Source organism: Gossypium arboreum, chromosome 1, assembly GCF_025698485.1.
Source record: "Gossypium arboreum isolate Shixiya-1 chromosome 1, ASM2569848v2, whole genome shotgun sequence".
NCBI classification, from domain to species: Eukaryota; Viridiplantae; Streptophyta; class Magnoliopsida; order Malvales; family Malvaceae; genus Gossypium; species Gossypium arboreum.
Window position 1 is genome coordinate 115,417,199 of NC_069070.1, and position 20,744 is coordinate 115,437,942.

Sequence of the window (20,744 nt, forward strand, 5' to 3'; positions counted from 1 at the left end):
TGTTTCTCTGTCTGAAATCCATGAAGATATCAGTTAGGGTAAGTGTTTTATCTTAGTTGGGTCTCCGTAAGTTAAAAAAAATTAAAATCATCCATGAATTTTAGATTTCATTCCTAATTAAAAGGCGATGTCAGAATATTTTTGTTAAAAATACTTAAATCAATTTATTATTTTTAGGAAAGATAAAAGGTTATTATAATTTGATGAATTCGTTAATTTTATGGGTTAATCATTTTATAAAAAAAAATATAAGCATAACATGAATCGTGTCAAGGATTATTAATTCTATAATTATTCCTTGAAATGACCAAATTGAAAATTATGCTTCTCCTTATCATACAAAAGTCAAATCCCGATATTAGTGATTACATTATGTGTTAATTGGGAATTTAATTATTATATTTTAATTTAGTCATTTTAGTTGTTTTATTTTTAAATAGATATCTATGATAATTAAATTCGTTTGATTAAATTTATGTGTAAATTTGTAGATGTAGTTTATGTTTTTTAATTTAATTATTCTTAATTTTTATATTTTTCAATATTGAAATTTCAGTCTTGACAAAAAATGATTGTCATTAAATGAGTTAACAAACCTTTTTATGTTACACCCTAAAATTTAGAGTTAGAAGAATCAACGTTTGTAGGAGTTATTGGGTGCATATGGACTCTTAAGTTTATTTCTTGTGTTTGAAGGATAGAATGAGTTTGTTAGTTTGGTGGTAAGGATTTTGTTAGCATACCCTTAAATCTCGTGTTTGAGTCATTGTGTGTGTAAGGGAAATTCTTTTTGGTTCCAATTCTGGAAAAAACCTGATAGGATTTTGTTAATTATTATTCTGTCTATTTTATTTTATTATTTTTGTTTTTTTATTTTTGAAAAGGAAATGGCCTACAAATTTTTGATTTTGACTTTTTGGTGTTCAATATTATTTCTTTTCCAACGTTCTATATTTCTTTTTCTTTGTTCTTCAATTTTTCCTCTTTTGTTCCAATACCGTTCTTGATTTCCGTCTCGTTGGAGGTTCGCGTGCCTTTTTCATCTTCGCTCAATTTGGATTCGAGTAGGAGAAGAGTAAGTGTGTTGCTTTGGTATTGATCAAATTTTCTCTTAGTTGTGTCTATTTCATTTTAATCGATTCCTTATTAGGTTTTATGTGTTTTTTCTAATCAAGTTTCAAATCGGTATAATTGAGGCGCGTCCGTCGATTGTTAGTACTTTGGAATTGTCTTTCAAGTGTGTTTTCGTAAACATATTTAATTGAGGGTACCTATTTTGTGAATTTTCGTGTTTTTACTATAGATTTAGGGGTGGTTTTTGGATCACATGGACGTGTGCCGCTTTAGAAGCTAGGGCAATTTTCTTGTCACATGGCTTGAGATGGGTCACACAGGCTGGCCACATAGTTGTGTGACCCTTGTTGGGAAAATTTGTCGATCGCACACGGACGTGTCTTTCAGCCACATAGTTGTGTCTTCCCTGCATCTGAATTGACAGTGAGTTACACGGTCTGTCCACATGATCGTGTACCTCAATCACTCAAGCGTGTCCCTCAACCACACGCCTGTGTACCCCTGTCACTCGGTCTAAACCCTCCCATATGGCCATGAGGTCCTGTTTTTGTAGTTTTTCTTTTGTTTTTACAAATTGATTCGTTTTAGTCCCTAGTTGATTTCTTGCATGTTTAAGCTTCTGTAGAGGTGTTTGGAACACTAATTTTGTTCACGAAAGGTGAATTACTGTTAGAATAATTTATTTATAATTGTTTGTAAGGTTTAGTTTTGATATTCGTATTGGTTGAAAATATGATTATGTTATGGAAACTTTGGTATACGTAAATGTCAGGATATGATTTTCAGAAATTTATGCATACTGTTGATTCTGCTATTTTATAATTGCATATGAGAATGTCTAGTTTGATATACATATTTGTATTGAAAGTTTTACATATGCATTTTGGGTTGGGATTTGATGATGAAGAGAAGGATGTTCGATTTTAGCAATTAAACTACATTGTTATAATTCAGCGATAAAACCACAATAGTGTTAGCAGCTTGACTGCCTAACATTCTAGTGGCAAATGACCACTTAATGGTGTGAATTGGCTGGATAGGTCCACCGTAACCCAATATTGGTATGTAGAGGTTGGAAAGGGTCTAATATACTCTTAATGGTGTGTGTTGGATTAAGGAGTTAGTGTGTAGAGGTTGGATAGGTAAGGTTTTCTTTTATGCCATTTTATATTTGAACACGGTACCCGTATTTGTTTGGTGATAAAATACTGTGATTCTTGATATGATTATAAATTGATTATTGTATGGCTGTTTGACCATTTGTCATTACATTGTATGCTTTTGTAAGTTTGAGCGATTGTATGTATTGCTTTTGTAACACCCCCTAACCCCAAGCCGTCACCGGAGTAGGGCTATGAGGCATTACCAGACTTATACACTAACATTTATACAAAACCAAGTCATAAACTTTACATTTCAGATCAATTCTTATCAAATTTCATCTTAAAGCCCTTAATATGGGCTTACGGGGCCCTATATATGTTTTAGAAGTGATTTGAGACTAAACCGGGAACTTTGGAAAATTTTCCTTGAAGATAGGGGCACATGCCCGTGTAGCTTGGGACACGCTCGTGTGGCCTGGAACATGCCCATGTGGCCTGCCCATGTGCAGATTCTGACTTTTCCACACGGCCTGGGCACACGCCCATGTGATTTAGCCGTGTGAAAACATAATTTTTGACCATTTTAAAGCTATTTTCACATACTAAACACATCCTATTCATGCCCAAAACATTTACTTATATATCTTAATCAAATATCATTCTTTTTATCCATTTCTTGTACCTAAATACAATTATACACTAATAGAATCCAACCAATCAATTATCCCAAGCAAAACATATATATATTTCATTTTCCAATCACAAAACATCACATTCAACATAGTTTGTATACTTAATTATTCATATAATTACATTACTAAATCAAATCCTATACATGCCATATAAACCAAAAAGTTGTTTAACAAAATCTACAGGAGTAAATCTGGATAGTGTGACCCTTGATGTAGATTCGATCCTCCGTATGTATATAAGTCAATCTACAAAACAAATCACATACACAAGTAAGCTTACAAAAGCTTAGTAAACTCATAGGCATAATAACACAAATCTTACCGAACATTGTACACAATTATATTTATATTAGTTAAACAATTTCATCCTGTAATTCACAACTTCATTAATAAACTCATTTGAAAAATTTTCATGATGCAATTCACGAACTTAATTCTTTTGGGCCCATTTCTTATTTATTTCTATTGCCAAATTAGGAAACAGTAGTGGAATTGAGTGTTTCATTATCACATTGCCATACTAAACTATGGACTTTCACATTGTCACACATCACACACTGAAGCCATAGCCCTTCCGTGGTCTTATACGTATCACAAGCTTAGTAAACTCATAGGCATAATAACACAAATCTTACCGAACACTGTACACAATTATTTATATATTAGTTAAACAATTTCATCCTGCAATTCACAACTTCATTAATAAACTCATTTGAAAAATTTTCATGATGCAATTCACGAACTTAATTCTTTTGAGCCCATTTCTTATTTATTTCCATTGTCAAATTAGGGAAAAATAGTGGAATTGAGTGTTTCATTATCACATTGCCATAGTAAACTATGGACTTTCACATTGTCACACATCACACACCGATGCCATATCCTAGGTATGGTCTTATACGGAATCACATTATCACATCATACCGATGCCATAGCCTAGCTGTGGTCTTATACGGGAACACGAATCACATTGTACCATGTCATAGCTCGGCTATGGTCTTATACGGAATCATATATCACATCTTTTCCTTCAATTCATTATAGTAAAAAAATGAAAGCACTCAAACCATTATTCCAACTAATTTGTTCTTTTAGTTACACATTATTCATTAGTTAATACAATTTGATAATATTCATCTACAATCAAATACTTTAACAATCATAAGATTTTCATATCAAACATTGAACTTCGTCATATGAACTTACCTGGGCTAATTTGCAAAAATTGTAGAAATTCAGAGACTATTCTTGAATTTTCTCCTTTCCACGATTCACTTCGTTTTCTTGATCTATAATTATAAAATCATTCCTTCATTAGCATCTCTTTCAATTCAATTCTATTTCACAATTTAGGCCCTTAATTTTCAAAATTACACAATTACCCCAAACTTTTCAATTTTTACAATTTAGTCCCTATTCAATTTATTCATCAATCAAACTAATTCCTTTCAAATATCATTTTATCTAAACACTACAAACTACTTCACAGCCTTTGACATTCCAAGCTTCAACACAAAACCCTAATTCCAACAACTTTCACAATTAGGTCCTAAAATAAATTTCTATGCAAATCTCTTCATAAAATCATCATATAATGAAATTAAAACCTTAATTCCATGATAAATCATCATAAAATTTCAGCACTTACTCATGATAACTTTCTAAAATATTCATAAAAGCAAAAACTATTGAATTAGATATTAGGACCTAGTTGCAAAAGTCTCAAAATCACAAAAATCATAAGAAATAATCAAGAATTGAGCTTACATGTAATAGAAATATGAGAGACCAGCTTAAAAGAACCCTTCAATGGTGTTTTTGCTGGAGAAGATGAAGAAAATTAAAGAAAACTCTAGATTTTTACCTAATATATCATATTTTACAATTTAATATTTATCCAATTCCAATTTTGCCCCTTGTTCACACTTGATTTTTATTTTTCCAGCACACACCTGCTGTCGAGCCCAATAATAGGTGTTTAATTGCCTTTTTAGCCCTCCTTTAATAATTACTAGAGCTATTTAATCACATTTCACAATTTTACACTTAATTCAATTTAGTCCTTTTTACCTAATTCACTAACGAAACCTTAAAATTTCTTAACAAAACTTTACTACTAACTTACTAACACTCCATAAATATTTATAAAAATATTTATGGCTCATTTTATGAATTCAAGGTCTCGAAACCTCGTTTTTATCTTTTTTAATCTACAAATTTCTTTTAATTCATAATTTCACTAATCCGAAATTATTTCTAAAACCACACTTAACTTTTACTTACTAATATCTAAACTCACATGTCGGATTTAGTGATCTCAAATCACTATTCCGATATCACTGAAATTTGGGCCATTACAACTTTTGTTCAACTCTGCTTAATTACATTTATTTATACTCACACTGAGCTTCTGTAGCTCATTCCCTTAGTTTTCCCCCTTTTTTAGGTAATTCATGAGGTTAGGTTTCGGATTTAGCAAATCAAAGATCACGGAGTTTCACATTTTTCATGGTTTGGTTTAATAAGTTTTCTCTAAGATTCGGTAAATTACTTTCAATTGGTTTGTAAGTAAGATTATATAAAATGTGGTATGATTTTGATTTTGGACTTGTAAACTTTTGGGATTTGGACTAAATTTGTGATTTCATGCATGGGGTTTTAGCTAAGTGAAATGTTATCTATTGGACAAAACAAGTTAGCGAAAAAAATAAATTAATTATAACTAAAAATATATTAAATAAAATATGAATAGAATTATTTATAGTTAATTTATCAAACATGAAAATAAAATAAAACCATAATAAACAATTGAAACAAAGGAGAATTGAGATTTTACGAAATGTTGAGGCCTGTGAAACACGATTTCCTTAAGACATATCCGGTCGCTCCTACGGTACTTTGAGTAACGTTGGTCGAAAGTCTCCCAGGATACAAAAACAGCAGTGATCAAAGTAGTAGCACCTCTACCACGATCAATCGAACGAACAATGCCTTTTTTTATCACCGAAATATTTATAAAACATGAAGGATGGAAAAAGAGATTTTGAGAGCAACAGAATTTCAGCAAGAGAAATTCTAAGATAGCATGAAAACTGTCTAAAAACCCTTCAGAAGCATGGTCTTACTACAGGACGCTTACCTAAGCAACATTTAGATCTGGCTCTGCCCAAACTTTTTTGGTTCACCCCAACTTTCCCCATCTGTCTGACTGTTGCTGAGTAGTTTTTTGGATATCAAACGGACCTCCCTAAAAGGTAATTTCAATGTGGTCGATTTCCCCTCCTTTGCAATCAATTTTGCAACAACACCCATTACTCTAGCTAATTGTCCACCCCTTCCAAGTGTGATTTCTATGTTATCTATGGTCGTGCCTAAGGGCATATCGGTTGAAGTAGATTCTTTTTTTTGGTCAATCAATCAAAACCTCTTCCCAAACTGTACAAGCTTCTTCCAAAGAATACGGCTTTCTGGATGTAGATGATGATATCTATACAGATAGATTCATATAAGTCTTATCGTATAATTCTTATATATATTGTACAATGAAGTACCACATAAGTGGATATATAGGAATCCAAATCTGTCAAACTACTCATGTTATGATCTTCTACATCCTAGGTCTTCTCGTTCTGTCATCTGGCTTATGTTCTTCATGTAGCATTCAAACTGAATGACTCTATGAAATTACGTCGATACTTCTATATATTATGGGTAACGTAGGAGACATTTCTATTTTTCCTATGGGGAATCTTTAGAATTACCATTGCTTAGCTTTCAATTCGTCTCTGGCCATCAAATGACATATGAATAACCCATCCTCCTCTTTTTGAAACAATGGGTGCTTCTGGTTCTGGTTCTGTCGGTGTTTGAAACAATTTTGCCTTCTCCATATTACTATATCTCTAGAGTCAATAATTTTATATAAGGAACTACTGTACTCAATCACTTGCTGCTGTTACTCTTCAGTTTTCTGTTGAGGTCTATCCTGTAAAGGTACTCAAATTGATCTGTGATTGATTTTTAAGTTTCGTCGTAAACCTAATTGGTTCCTTACAATTACGTAAATTAATAGTTCAAACCGCACTCAAAGGTAGGGCATTTCCTATTTTTATAGGAACTTCTGTACCAAAAATAATGGTATCTCCAATTATAGCCCCTCTGAGATGTAAAATAGAGGTGATCATGGGTTGGCGGCCTGCCCGCCTCGACGGCCCGCCTTGAAAAATGGGAGGGTTTGGGTAAAATATAGGCCGAAAATGGGCTTGGACAAAAACGAGGCCCGTTTAAAAAACGGGCCGGGCCTCGGGCAAGATTTTTTTGGCCCGGGCTCGGCCCGGCCCGGCCCGAATTTTATATTAAATTATTTTTTAATCATTTTTTATTTTTAACTTTTTTAACTTTATTCTTTTTTTTTTCCGTTTTCATTTTATCATTCTGCTGCCTTCCTCCCCTTTTCCCATTTCTAAAACCCAAATCCCTAGCTCACCTCACCTCACCTCACCAGTCACCACAACCTCCACCGATCTACCCAAATCCTAGTGGTCTGTCGGCCACCTCCAGCTCAGCTTAGCTTCTTCATTTTTGCTTCTTCATTTGCAGTCTCGATAGCCTCTTCTTTACGGTAAGCTTCTTCCTCTTCTTACTGCTGCATCTTATTCTTGCAGGTTTTGTGCATCTTCTTCTTACTGTAATTATTTTGGTGCTCTCTTTCATTATAGTTCTTATATTTTCTCACCCGCACCACTTGACAAAAATGAAAATGAAGACAAATAATTTGGTTTGGCGAAAAGGCACCCCCCTTCTATTATTATTTCTTGGTCATACTATTCTTTTACAATCAACTTTGTAAATTTTTTTTCTTATCTTTTGCATTAAAACAACGAAAAATTTCGACATAAACAACTCATGTTCCTTTTTCCCACGTTTGCTTTTCTTTCAATAAAATTAATAATGTCCTCCGTATTATCATTTATCACCATAACCATTTTTACTCCCTTGTTTCTCTAAGGAAATTAGCATAGTTCAACGAATAGCATAGAAACATTGAGTTTTGCTTTGCTGTTTTGGATTTGTTGTATATCTTTTGGTTTTAAAGTTAAGTGAAAGAAGAGAAAATTTTGGGGGGTTGAAGAAGAAGGGAAATGGGGTTTGTTTTTTCTATAGTGAAAGTATTGCTGCTTTAAGTAGGTCATTATAATACAAAAATGGGTGGCTGCAGAACAAGACAAAGGAAGAGTAAAGAAGAACCAAAGACAAAACATAAATCCTACTTCTTTCAACTCACCCGACTTTTATGACAGCGATGCCTTTTTGTTTATTTCAGTAAAAATGGAATTTTGATTGCTTAATCCTATCATTATCCTGTTTTTTTTTTAAATATGAATTTGGGAGTAGTGATTGGTTTGCATTATATGTTAAAATGGCTTTATATTATTTGGTGTGAAGGGATGATAGAAACCATTGCACTCTGATATTTCCTTTTATTATTTCTACACTGCTTCCCCATCTTCATTTTTCTTTATATTTTAAAACTATTACTTTTTTATTTTTTCAAAAAAAAAGAGAATATATACTTACAAATTAATATAGAATTGATATTGTTTATTAGTAGAATTGCTTATTTTCTTGGACTATCAGTTCAACACTTCAACTGGGGCATGGGAGTTAGGCATTTGTCTAAGAATAGCAAACGTGACCCAATCAAAGTACACGTTACATTACTATTTTTGCACTTTCACATTTCATTCTTCAATTAATGGCATGGATCAATGTTAAGATTTTCTTTTGGTGTTAAACCTAACTTAATTTGTTTGGGTTTATAATTCAATCCACCTAACTAATAAAAAAAAACATTTTATTTAAAATGCCTATTTCTTTTCTAAAAATAAATTCACCTTTTTGTTCTTAATTTACTCCAAAGTCCAAATATGAATACGTATTTAAATAAAATGTTTTATTTATTTTAGGAGTACCTTCAATTTAGAACTTGAAAATTAAGCAAACCCCATTAAGATTTTAATAAATGTAGTATTTTAATTTAGATAACATGAGTGGGAAATTATTTTAATAACATGTAGATATGTGGTGGGAGAAAATTATAAATGGTAAATTAAATAGAGAAAAGCGAAAAGGAAAATTAGTCACGAAGCCATGTGTTAACATATTTTCTTAACTTGTGAAATAAACATGCTCTGTTCACATATTTTCTTGACTTGTGAAATGAGGTAGCATTCAGTATGCTTTTAACGTGCAAATCATGGCTTTTCTTTAAATGGAGATATTTTTTATAATTATTTTGAGTGTACTAAATGTATTAGTTTGTAACTTGGGTACTGTCTTTCACATTTATCCACTTCCTACCTACATAGATGTGCTTTCTATAATTACCATTAATTTAATTGCCCTAAATTATTTAAATTGTATCATAATTATTAGATTTTTTAGTATGAAAATTAATAATCTTTTGATTTATTTGGATTTCAGGACTTGAGTTTTTATGATTATGGCTAGTTCGAACACTCCTATACCTGTGGACGATGGGTTTAATGAGTATGAAAGTGCTGTCAAACGTCAAAAGTCTACCACTTCAAAGGTGTGGGATGAAATGACAAAGCTTGAATGCGAGAACAAAAATAAATTGAAGGCACAATGTAATCACTGTAAGACTGTTTTCTCTGCTAAATCTTCTAGTGGAACCTCTCATTTAAGACGTCATTTAAATAGCTGTTTGAAAAAAGCTAATAAGGACATCACTCAATACACCATAGCCAATCAACCATCATTAGGAGGTGTTCCATTTATAAAAAACTACAAGTTTGATGCTGATGAGTGTCGTCAAGCTATTTCTATTTTTCTTGTGTGTGGCAAGCATTCATTTAGGACAGTTGATGAACCAGGATTTAGACACATGATGAGAATTGCTAGTCCTAATTTTAAGAATATAAGTAGACATACAGCTGCTAGGGATGTCCTAATGTATTATGCAAAAGAGAGAGATCGTGTTAAAGAAGAGTTGGCTAAAGCGCCTGGTTTAATTTGTCTAACTTTCGATAATTGGAACTCGGAGCATACTAATGATGAATATATTTGCATTACTGCTCATTGGGTTAACAAAGATTGGAAGCTACAAAAGAGAATCATAAGGTTTAGAGCTTTATTTCCTCCGTATGATGGTTTGAACATAGCGGATAAACTTGTTTTGTGCTTATCTCAATGGGGTATAGATAAGAAAATTTTTAGCATCACTTTGGATAATGCTTCTTATAATGATGTTATGGTTTCTTGTCTTAAAAATCGTTTTCGTGCAAACCGAGCTATTTTGTGTGATGGTGCTTTTTTTCAAGTTAGGTGTTGTGCACATATATTGAATCTTATAGTTAAAGCTGGTTTGGAACTTGCTGATGATGTTGTTGCTAAGATTCGAAATGGAATTAAGTACATAAAAAAGTCAGGAATTCGTAGGAAAAGATTTTATGATGTGGCCGACAAAAGTTTTCATTTGAATGTGACAAAAAAGTTGCGTCAAGATGTGTGTGTGAGATGGAATTCTACTTATTTGATGCTTGAATCTTCTTTTTACTATAAAGATGTGCTAGATTATTGGGCCCAACGGGATAAAGATTATCAAATGTTTGCACTTTCTAGCGAGGAGTGGAGAAATGTTGCTATTCTTTGCAAATTTTTGAAAGTCTTTTATGATGTGACTTGTGTTTTTTCTGGTTCTAATTATCCAACAGCTAATCTTTATTTTAGAGGGGTTTGGAAGGTTCACAAAGTCTTGCTTGATACAGTTAAAGGTCCTTATTCGTTTTTAACTCCAATGGTTAAGCAAATGCAAGAGAAATTTAATAAATATTGGGCTGAGTATTCGTTGATATTGTCATGCGCTGCAATTTTAGATCCTCGTTACAAGTTGAATTATGTGCAGTATTGCTTTACTACAATCTATGGTATTCATGCTTCAGATTTTGTTGAAACCATTCTTAGCAATCTTAGACTCTTGTTTGACGAGTATGTTAAGAAATCTAAATCCACGTCTTCTTCTTTGGCTGGGAGTTCTAATGTTTCGGATAAAAATCCTGTTTATTCTAGTTTAGATGAACACAATGTTAATAGTGCTGATTTTGGCGGAGATTTTGATGAGAGTGATGATTATAAACGGTATTTAAATGAATCTAGCACTAGGAGTGAAAAGTCACAGTTGGACATTTATTTAGAAGAACCAGAGCTTGAGTTGAATAGTCAAATAGATGTTTTGGATTATTGGAGCAAAAGTTCAGTTCGATACAATGAGCTTTCATTATTGGCTCGTGATCTTTTGGCAATTCCAATATCGACTGTAGCTTCTGAATCGGCTTTTAGCATGGGTAAGAAAGTTATCACACCTTTGAGGAGTTCACTTAAGCCAAAAACGTTTCAAGCCGTTGTTTGCTTGGATGATTGGATGCGAACTAAGGGATTTTCAACAGGTAATTATTATTCGCGTTTTATTGTTGTAATTTTATATTATTTTTTTATCAATTTGATTATCTAATTATTTATTCTTATTTCATGTTAGAAATTGGTTGCAAGAATGATGAGGACGATGAGGACGATGAGGACGACGAGGATGATGTTTCTTCGATTGCTTTTTAGGTTACCTTCTTTTGTAATTGTTGACAATTTATTTTAGCTTACAATTTATAGTTTGTTATAAAATTAAACATGTTGATTGGTTAATGTATAGGTATGCTGGTCGGTTGATTATATTTTGCAGGTTTTTTGTGCTATTTTGGTGTTTTTGGTGATGCTCTTTTTCTGCTGTTTGGTGCTGTTTTTTGTGCTATTTTGGTGTTTCTGGTGATGCTGTTTGGTGCTGTTTTTTGTGCTATTTTTATGTTGTTTGGTGCTGTTTTGTTGCTGTATTGGTGCTGTTGTTTGTGCTATTTTTATGCTGTTTGGTGCTGTTTTGGTGTTGTTTTGTTGCTGTTTTGCTGCTGTTTTGCTGCTGTTTTTATACTTAGGTATAGGTACATGTTTGATATGAATATAAGTTTTCCCCTATACTATACAACAAAGGTCATATTCTCACATTAGTATCTTGTTTGAAATGACCATCATATATTTGACATGAATATGTTAGGCAAAGAAATGTAGACTAATCCATTTATGATGCAAATGTCATGGTTTATAGGCAAAAAAATGTAGACTAATCCATTTATGATGCAAATGTCATGGTTTAATTAAAACTAGCATGGAACTTTTTAAGTGGTATTTCTTTGGGTAGAATATGTTAAGTTAGGCCAAAAGAAAAATCATAATAGAACCTATGAGGTGCAAAAAGTATAGCTTTTAAAGGTACAATTTTTTTTAAAATTCTTGTAAAATGATTTATTCGAGTACATGAAAGATTTGGCATTCACACATTCTACTTTCAGTTGAAGTGTTGAATTGGTATTTCATCTTAAATATAGAGTTTTAGTAGTAATTTTATGATGCTATCAGTCTTTTCTCTTTCTTTTCTTTTCCTTGTGTCTATGAACATGGGATCTCTTTCTCTTGGACGTGTAGGTTCTATTGTTTCTTATATTTTCCTTTTAATTGTACCCCTATTCCAGGTATGAAGAATTTCTCTTAATGGAGATTCCGTTGATATTGGTAGTCAACCGAAGGACTTGAGCCTTGCCCTTCTCTCTCCTGAACTTGCTTTGGCGCTGTTTTGGTGTTGCTAATTTGGTGGAGTTTTATTGTTCTTTTGCAACTATTTTATTTTGGTGCTACTTGCTTTGGTTACAACATAGTTTATGTTGTCTGTTATCGTTTTTAATATTATTTCGGTATTGTAAAACTTTAGTTTTATTATTAATTTAGTTAGTTTTTTAGACATTTTAGTTCTAATTTGTTTCAATTTCTATATAATCACTTTTTATTATGTGTATTATTTTAAGAATTGTTTTAGTCTCATTTTTTATTTGTTTCTTGTTTTAATATTTATTTTAAAATTTTTTAATTAATGAAAAAGCTAAAAAAAAATTAATACGGGCCGGGCCGGCAGCCTCTCTGCTTTACATTTTTCCGTCGGGCTGGGCTTGGACAAAAAATTTGGCCCATATTTGGTAGGGCGGGCCGGCCAAGAAAACGGCCTAGATTTTTTCTGGCCCGGCCAACTCCGCCCGCCCGCCCATGATCACCTCTAATGTAAAATATATCTATTCTCACCATTCCCATAGTGTATGAGACAAATGTATGCATTTCGATTAGGGTCATATTTTATTGTTACGATTCTACCATATATGTCTTTTTTATTTCATCGAAAATCAATTTTACGGTATAGACGCTTATGACCTCCCCCTCTATACCTTGCGGTAATGGTTTCTCTGGCATTACGACCTTTACCACAACGATGCTATCCATAGATCAAATTATTTCATGAATTGGATTTCACTTGATTATCTACGGCTCCGTTACGTGTGCCCGGGGTAGAAGTTTTGTATAAATGTATCGCCATGCTATTAAGTATTTTGATATAAGTTCTTTTCATTTTAAGAGGTGGAATAGAATAACCCGATTGAAGTGTAATGATCATATGCCTGTAATGCATTTTATGTCCCATAATAGGTCCCATTCTTCTACCCTTTTCAGGGAGTCGATGACTATTTATAGCTATTATCTTGACACCAAAGAATAGTTCGACCCAATGCTTCATTTCTGTCCTAGTTGATCCTTATTCTACATTAAAAATATATTTATTTTTACCAATAATCGAATACTTTTATCTATAACTACTACATATTTGATTCCATCCATAAATCTATTTTCTTGCCTATGAGTTCGAGTCTCAATAAGAATGCTAATTCTTACTATTCATATGTTATGATATGAATATACTACACCAATTCGTTATGTATAGATGATGAGATTTTATGAAATGTTAAGGCTTATGAAACACGGTTTCCTTAAGACAGATTCGGCCACTCCTACGGTACTTGGAGTAACGTTGGTCGAAAGTCTCCCAGGATATAACGACAGTAGTGATCGAAGTAGCAACACCTTTACCACAATCAATCGAACGAATAATGCATTTTTCTATCATCGGCATATTTATAAAACATGAAGGATGGGAAAAGAGATTTTGAGAGCAACAGAATTTCAGCAAGAAAAATTCTAAAAGAGTATGAAAAGTGTGTAAAAACCCTTCATAATCATGGCCTTTTATAGGCATGGAAAGTGTTGGAATTTTGGAAAAAAATATCCCCAAAATCTGCCATTAAATAAAAATTTTAAACAGATTTATTGGAATCAAATCAATAAGATAAGTTTCCATATATAAACAGATTTTTTCTATTGAGGAAAATAAATTCGTGTTGGGCTAAAAAATTCGTGAGCCCATTTGGACCCAACCAATTCGGACATTTCACGTCGCCCACGTTATGCGAGTGCGCCCCAATCCCGTTGGGTTTGGACTTGCTCCCTCTTGCACACGAGGCAAGGTTACAAGCTTAGTCATTGAATTACCCTTCAAGAGAGTTCACAGTTGTAAACACATCCTACACTTGGTATTTAACCAATGTGGGATCTAAACCTTTTATTTTTCCTCAGCAATATTTCCAAATAGCTTACTTTGAGCATCAATTTCTCATTCATCACTCAACCATTTTGAGCATATGATATACCGTTGTAAAAGACTCATGGAGTAGAATATGAAACTATATATAAAAATATGATTCAACTCTCCACCTTTACCTATTGAGAATATGCCTCAAAGTTACCATAAAATACAATTTTTTCAACATTATCTTCATTAATAGTCACTCGGTTTTTAAGTAACTATTTATGGTTTTCAAACAAGGTAAAAGGTTAAAACTCTATGTTGCAAATTATGGTTTGAAACTTCAGTTAACAAGAATTACTATTTCATTTTGGCCGCAAAATTAAAATATGAGATCTAAATTTAGTATCAAATTGTTTTAAGCGATAATTAAATTTAATGTTTGCAAAACATAAGTTAAACTCACTATCGGTTTCAGTAAGATACAAGTAAGAGTGGTTTTCGAAATGTATTTTAGAATTTAGTTGGTATTTTGTTGAAAGACATTTCGGTGGTCAATGTAAACTCCAAAATCTGGTCGAAACTTCTGAGTCAAGTTTTGGGATATTACATTTTATGTGTACCATATAAAAATAGCAAGTTTACTTTAACATTACACGTGATAAATAGTTTACTGCATAAATTTAAAAAAAATTGCAGAACTTATGAACTTAACATATATTATTTGATCAGACTAAATTTTTAAAACTAAAAAGTATCTAATAATAAAATTAACCTAAATTCGACTTTTTACTGATCATGATATTTAAGTTTCTTCAATTTATTGTATAAAAGTGACCGAGTCAGAAAAAATTTTTTGGGCCGAAATTAATTTATATATTTTGACGATAGTAAAATTACAAGTTCATTATTTTAATAGTCTATATTTTTATAATTTTTAAAAGGTTAAATCAATTTTTATTATTTAAAGAGTCAAAGTATAATTTTATTATTATTAATTTAAAATTTTATAAATTATAAAGAACTTAAATTAAAAATTTACCCTTTTAAAAGGGCCATGCCGCTGGATCTCTTTGTGGCTCTGCGAATGTAACGTATTGAATTAATGCTCAAAATTAATGAAAACAAAAGTTAGTGTAACGTAGAGTTAGATCATACACAAATATAGACCAACTATAACCCCTAAAAACTAACAAAGAGTTAGATAAAACCTAGAGATCTCAATTAGATGCCTAGGCTTTCTCCTAGTAATTAAGGCAATGCTACATTGCCAATTTCAGCATATTTGAACTGAATCGTATGACTGCCACTCTAGTATCCATGCATCTTAAAATTATACATAAATGATAGTGAAGTATGTAATATGATATATTAATTTTGATTTTGTGTGATTTTATATATAAAATTTTAATTTAATTTAATTTTTATAAATTATAAATATAACATCATTTTATGTTTACATATGTATATAGAAATAGATATATTTATCCAACATGAAAAATAAATGAACGTATTTATTTTTTCTTAAAATATGTTTATTTAAAACAAAACCAAGGTTTTTTATGCATAATTGAACAAAAATAAAAATTCATAAATATAATCACACTAAATAACCACCATACTATTTTATATCTACCTGCCAAGAAATCTTTATCAATAATGTTTATTTATTAATTAATAAAATCAATATTAATGTTTGTTGGGTTGAGTTGTAATTAGTTTGATATTTTTAAATAATTTTTGAAATTGAGTCTTATGAACGGATAAAACAACATTGAGAGAGTTTTACCCCATTTAGAGATTTGATCCGACTCGATTTCGAATTTAGTGGTATCAAATATGTAAGCGTATCAAATGATAGAAGGTTTAGTTTTGCTCCTAGTTCCTGGACACATTGCACACTTGAAATTGGTCCCCCTACATTTTTTTATTTAATATAGAAGTACAATTAGTAATATCATATAAAGGCTTTAGTTAAATTAGATTATATGACATTTTTAAAATAAAGAATGCACTAAGTAGTTAATATAACACACGTGGAAGGTCAAATAAACAATGAAAATATTGAATACGAGGTTGTAAGGTTTGTGGTTATTATAATTGTTCATGAAAAAGCAAGGTGAAAGTGAATATATTTTTACTTTGCATGGCTTTCACATAGCTTTAAATTGGCTACATGAGTTTCGTTTTAAAGACCACGTAATCCAATTGAACGAAAATCATTTAATTGTCTTCTCAATTGAAGTTCAATTGTTAAATAAAAAAGAGTGAAAATATTAAGTTGTTGAAATTAAAAATAATATGTCTAAATTTTAAATATGAGAAAAGTAGAGAAACTGGGAGTGTAATTAAAACATTACAAATGATAAAATTAATTAATACTTAAAAAAATTAAAAACACCTGCCTAATCTAATTAATTTAAAAAGTTAATATAATTTCTAACCCCTAAACTTAGAAATTAAGTTGACTTTGGTATTTGTATTTTTTTATGTTCACTTTGATATCTAAATTTTGACAAATATTTGCATTTTGATCCATGAATTTGGGCTCCGTAAAAGTGTGATGGCATTATCTCGTAGTGTCATGGCATCACTTGAAACTTAAAAAGCAATATAATTTGTATTATTTTCATTATATATTTTTCAAATTTCAGGCAATGATTGTATACACAAATTTCGAATCAAAATACAACTTGAAAAATCGGAATAAATCAAAGAATTTTATTTATAAAATTGAGTTACAATTTTTGGACAATTCCTTTAATTCTCCTCTTCAAATAAACTTTGATCCAATGGTTGTCTAGATATGATCTTGGATGCATACAATCCGCTTCAAGAGATGCTTAATTGAGAAAGATTTGGATTCAAGGGTCTTTGAGACTTGATCTTGAGTCAATGAAGTACGCTTCAAGAGTCATCAAGACTTGATAATGAAAACGAGCTTCAAGAGAGTTTAGATCCAAGGCTCTTTGAGGCTTGATCTTGGATTGATGATTCTACTTCAAAGGTCATCAAGACTTGATCTTGAAAATAAGTTTTATCTCATTTATGCCACTGCAACTTGATTGGGGAGAGTTTTGATCTAAGAGTCGTCTAAACTTGATCTTAGATGAATGATTCCGCTTAAATAGTCTTCTAAACTTGATCTTGAAAAACGAATTTAGCCTCCTTTATGTTGGTTGAACAAGATCAATTTTTTGAAGAGCTGATGCGGTGTTTTTTAGGATTTTTTGAGTTCTTCAAAGATTTCTTGAGCTTTTGAAGAAAACTTTCTAATCAAAATCTTCTCTTCAAGCTTCAACTTCTGATCTTCTAAACTTCTAAACTTGTGAGGTTTTGTTGAATGGCTTAGAAGTGACCATCTTTTATAGTGTCAATTAATCGTGTAAAAAATATTTGTTATAGAATACAAATTATTCAATTAAGTGATCCACAAAGATTAAACTCTTTTATTTATTATTTATCTCATGTTAATTTAATTAATTAGAGATAAAATAACTTTTAAAGAAAATAATATATGAATTCTGAAAGAATTTAACTTCTTGATTCATCTCTTAATTAATTAATTTAGTTAGAGATAAATAATAATGATACATTATGAATTTTGATTGGTCCAAAAATTTTTTCGTTTTATAATGACATAACACAATATCAAAATAACACATCACTATATTTTTACGTAATTTAAATTTAAGTATAAAAATAAACCTAATTATGAAATTTAGGCACTAAAATATATAAAATTAGGGAACAAATTATACTAACCCTAATTTAAATATTTACCTTCTTAAAGTTTTGTTTTTTTAAATAATTTTATTAGAAATTCTAATCATATTTGTTCCTTTTAATCCATAGCTTTTCTCCGATTCATAAATAGGAGGATAATACGTTTTAGTATACTCAAATCTACATTCTCCTTTATTGACAATAGTATGTCAATAAAATTAAAACTTAAATTCCATTCTTAAAAGTTAATAATAAATAAAAGGCCAATGGGGTCCATTATTTCCTGGGCAAAAAGTCTATTTGAATAGGTGCATTGCAAATGTTAAAAAATATAACTTCACGGCTGTTTTCTTTTAAAAACCTTGGCAACTAGCTAGGTAGCCATTGAGACCAATTAACGAAGGGCATTTTTTCCTTTTGAGTTTTATATGTGTCCAGCTGTTAGAGGAAATTCGTGTGCAATCCACAACCAAATATATTTTATTCATACAATGCCTTGATTGATGTTGCAATCAGTGCCAGTCATCTTCAATGGTGGAATTGCACAGTTGTCTGAGCACGCCCTTATTGAAACCTCCGGTAAAAGTAACATAGGTTAAAATTATAGTTTTGGTCCTCTATTTGCTCAACTTTAGTATTTAGTTCTCTTATCTGTTAATAAAAATAATTAAAGATTTATTTTAGTTAAAATAATGATTTGAGTTTTTCTATAAAATACTCGTTCCGAGACAAAATCTATTTAGCATTTAAAAAAGGAGAGAGGTTATTTTATTACTAAAACAACCTCAAGAACAATGATGCGCAAGGATGGATAAAAGACCCAAGCATGCAACAAGAACATCACCAAAACAATATGTAATATTACAAAAGAAAATAGCAGGGATAAATCATAACATGATTAATGGAAGGTCAGAACTCCAGTTAAGAAGGCATTAATTAGGGTGTACAAATTTTAGATAAAACCGAATTAATTTGGTTAACTGGCTGAATTTGGTTAATCGATGAGTTAATAATATTTTAGAAGTTCGATTAATGGTTAATTTGGTTTGAAATCGATTAATTAACCGAAATTTTATATTTTTATATATATTTTACATATATTAAATTCGATTAATTTTTTATATGTTTTATACTTATTTTAACTAAATATATATATATATAAATTTCGGTTAATTCGGTTAACTAAATGAATTAACCGAAAAAGTTCGGTTCGGTTAACGGTTAAAGATTTAAAAGGGTTAGTTAATTCGGTTAATAATAGTTCGGATTGGTTAACCGATTGAACACTCTTAGTATTGATAGCTACACAATGGATTTGCAAGTGTTGAGAAAAGCGTAAAAAAGCTTGTGACCAAGGCACGCCTAATAGCTCAAGCCAATCATTTAAGTAAATTGGGCTTACTTAACCACCAAGATTGACCCAATTCTTGGAACATTTTAAACATTTCATTTACTTGAAGCCTAGTGACCCAATAAACACTTTAGTAAGTTGTAGTTATTAGTTTAATTTAAATTCTACGGGATATATATACTAGAAAGTTTAAGTTTCCTTAGAACTTTATTTTATAGATAGGTTTAAAATCTGAGTCGTTAATATAATTCAATTTATATCATTGATGTAAGGGGGACTCAACTATAAATAGAGGTCTTTTTTACCCTCATTTTTATTATTCAACATTGAGTAATCAATACACTGGGAGCATTTACTCTAAGCTTTCTTGAGTCTTCTTCTTGCTTGTTTCACTTTAGTAGCTTTCTAGCCTTAGTGCCTTAAAGAATTCTTTAAGATTATCAAATCTGAGGGTTTAGCTGACTTTGCAATTTGAAGTGAATTCTCTTCCCAAGGTTGCATGGTTTGCTTGTTTAAAGTCCAAGCTTGTGACAGTTGATGTCAGAGTCAAGCTCGATTAAGGTGCTAAGTTGAGATAGTGACTTATGCAAAAGGTCAAGATGTCCCACCAAAGATGGAAGGACTAATAAAGCTAGTAGTTCGAGGGACATCCTATTGTTGAAGGAAGGTAGAGTTGCCAAACTTGAGGAATCCATGTGAGATATGAAAAAAATCATCGATATTGTTGAGAGCCACATCAAGGAGCTAGACTCTACAAAAGATGAGCTCAAGGGTGAGATGCACGGTACTCTTAATGCCACTGTGGATATGTTGACCCAGATAAATAATGTGCTTGAACCTGTGGTAGAGGCCTTGAAGAAAGAGATGGACGAGCTTAAGGGGGAGCTTGTATTATGCAATGCAATCGTGGGTAGTGATTTGCTAACTATGACATCCAGACATAAGATTGAGGTCCCTAAATTGAAAGAGTTCCAAGGGTGCCAAGTCTACAAAGGATGTAGACAACAATTTTTAGGGAATGGAATAATACTTCTGAACTATTGGCATCGATGATGATGTCACCAAGGTAAATATTGTTTTTATGTATTTTACTAATGTCACTCTTTTATGGTGATGCCGTAGATGTAGAGATGAAAAGTGTGATGTCACCACTATTAGGACTTGGGTGGAGTTTCGAATAAAGTTCAAAAAGTTGTTTTACCCAAAGTATGCAAAAGATAAGGCTCGTGCCAAGTTTCAAATGCTTACACAACAAGGCTCAGTTCAAGAGT